General features: G+C 34.2%; 1 long non-coding RNA gene across 1 annotated transcript; it reads right to left on the reverse strand.

Annotated features, from left to right (window-relative positions):
• Nucleotides 1–315: 315 nt before the first annotated feature.
• Nucleotides 316–2,205, reverse strand: LOC128893943 (uncharacterized). The gene is made up of 3 exons (XR_008461432.1): nt 1,715–2,205; nt 1,365–1,432; nt 316–1,116 (listed from the first exon to the last, which is right to left on the reverse strand). It is a non-coding gene; the product is annotated as an uncharacterized LOC128893943 (long non-coding RNA).
• Nucleotides 2,206–2,834: the final 629 nt, after the last annotated feature.

Genomic DNA, 2,834 nt, shown 5'->3' on the forward strand with positions numbered 1-2,834 from the left:
ATAAAAAAAGGTTTTATATTTTTCTTACTATATTCTTGTTTCTATGCAGTGAAAAAAAGAGAACGATTGATGTAGCGTATTGATATGTTCCAGATTTCTTTCCTTTTGCGGATTGTAAATTCATTCATTAAAGGTTAAGAATGCTAACAACTGAAACGGCCAGTTGTTATCAAGAAAAACTTATAAAATGTAAACAAAATATAGAATAAAACGAAATGTTTAAAATAAAAGTTTATTGTAGAGTTATTGAAAGTGTTATAAATTTATGGTAATAAAAACTATTTATGGATAAATTATAAAGGAACGACTTTCGTGGACTAATTATAATTCCCACAGCCTAACCTCTCTCGTTAGTTTACACGATACGTGTTTAATGACTGTTGAAACAGCTGAAGATGTTTGAAATTTCGAAAAGTCGATACATGCTGTTTCGCAATCGTGATTTCTACCGCTATAATTTTGTAACCGATAGATTGCTTTCCTGAAAGTTTGTCACCCGCTGATCGTATCGAATCGTATCAATTTATCAGTAATTGCGTCGAATATTTCGAGATAGTGCGTGCACACGTTCACGGTGAGATTCAAATGTACACGATATATTCTATGAACTTAAATGTATGCCAGATAAACAATCGCATTAACGACGAAGAAAATGGCAAAGAGTTTGCGGAAAACTGTTTTCCAATATTTATTTACGTTAATACACAGTCTTCTAAAGCATTTATAAGATGCTTTATTTACTACCAAATAGATTTCATTTTAAACATTGAACAATTACGTGTAACATTTTTCAACACTTTATATAAAAATTTGAAAGAATAAAAAATTTTCTGAAATGTTAAAATGAACCTGTTCCAAACTAATACGTTCACAATTGACGTTGTACGATTTTGAATGACCTTGAATGACCCCGATTGACCTTGATCTGCTCTGATTAGCCATGCACTGACTTTGGTTAACCATCGTTGACCTCGATTGATCTTGATTGGCCTTGTATGATCTTGAACCACGTGTCGTTGAATTCGTCCCCTTCGAATCCTCTATTTTTTGAACTTTGCAACTTTCTCAGCAGCATTGCGCAAAATTGTATGAAAAGTAAGTAAACCTACCGATTATCTAAATAAGCAAAATTAAAAGTTATTCGTATTATTCACAACAATATGTGCAATAAATGTTATCATCATTCAACATCAGTGCCAACTTATTCCGATACGTGTTATAGGCAACTCGATAGAATGCTCGGTGAATCGATACGCATCGATATTAACGATTGTGTCACTGAATCGATCTTATCACTAACCGAGGACGCTCGCTATATTTGATTGACCGAGTACATGCGTTCGGTTTACGGCAAAGTGACTGACCTCATCTAACGGGAGTTCCCAGGTACGGAAATTCTCCTCCAGGTGACCCACGCGAGAATTTCGCATATCTGCAACTTAAAGAGTAAGTTTGTTAATGAAACAAACAAAGAACATGCTTACTTCATTGAATAAAAATATATAATCTGTATACGTCGCACATTGAAAACGAAGTAATCGTCATAATTAATTTCGATGCGTTTTAATTTAGTAAATTTTTCTTACGAGTCTTGCAAATTGAAAAATAATGATTCGTTTCAATGTAGAAAACATCTAAGTGCAGCAAACAAATTAATGCCTAATTTGTTGCTACTATTTTAAACGAAAATTAATAATATGTACGATACGAATACCTGCGTATATTGTATTCGTGCATTGGCTGTTGTGCCACGATTGTTTCAAATTATGGTCTGGACTTGAAAGCACACATCGTTAAGTGTTTGTCCTCCTGAATGTGACGTATCAGCCACGCAGTTCGGGTTTAGATCGTGCTCGATGGCAGGAATATATATTTAAAGCGCTAGAAAAGTAGGTTTCACAATTTTGTAATAAGCCCAGTAGCTTCGTGTTTGCTGAAACATCACGCCAGACAAATACAATGCTTAATACGCATCGGTAAATCGGTGAAGAGTCCCACATAAATTAGCAAACCATTTACATATTAAACGGAACGAGAAGAATGTTGGAAATACCGATATTCCTTAATCTATTATTTGCAAACACGTAGACTCAACGAGTAGTTTCTGTATACGTAACGACATTATTTAACTCTGTTTATCAATAAAGCAGCGAAGTTAAACGATAGCATGTGCATGCGGGTGATTACAAACCTGATCAGGCGTCTTGTATAAATGCGGGAACCTCCTCTTTTCAGGACAGTTCTGAAAATACTTTCACGTGAACGGTTGGGTTTCTCGCGAGCAGACGATTGAACAAAGGTATTGTTTAATTAGAAATTAATCACACCTTCCTGGAAGTCGTCTAAAGTTCTGTGAAATATAGAAACAAAGATTACAGTAACTAGAAGAGTAAATAAGTTAAGTGAATACGTATTGTCTTAGTGAATCATTGTATCGATAGTTTTATGTACGTTACAAGTTACGTACAAACGTGTTATTATTCTGAAATCGTTAAAAAAAATTCAGCACATATTTACAAACGAAGAGAACATTTGGAAAATATTATTTAATTCTTTGGTAGATAATACTCATGTCGTAATATTTTATTATTGATGTTCAATGGATGTTTATAATTATTAATTGCGTTTAATTATGATTCGATGTTTTAAGTCTACCAGTTGCAATGAAACTTACGGTGCTCATCCTCGTCATCGTGACAGCCTTTGCTTTTGTTACCTTCGCTTCAGCACAACAAGCCTCATGCAGTCCATGGAAGGGCCATGTAAGTCTCTTTATGTAATATTACAAATATACCGCGAGGAAACCCAATTCACTTTCGCAAATTTAAAAGAAA

This window comes from Hylaeus anthracinus, unplaced genomic scaffold (assembly GCF_026225885.1).
Source record: "Hylaeus anthracinus isolate JK02 unplaced genomic scaffold, UHH_iyHylAnth1.0_haploid 3, whole genome shotgun sequence".
NCBI lineage: Eukaryota > Metazoa > Arthropoda > Insecta > Hymenoptera > Colletidae > Hylaeus > Hylaeus anthracinus.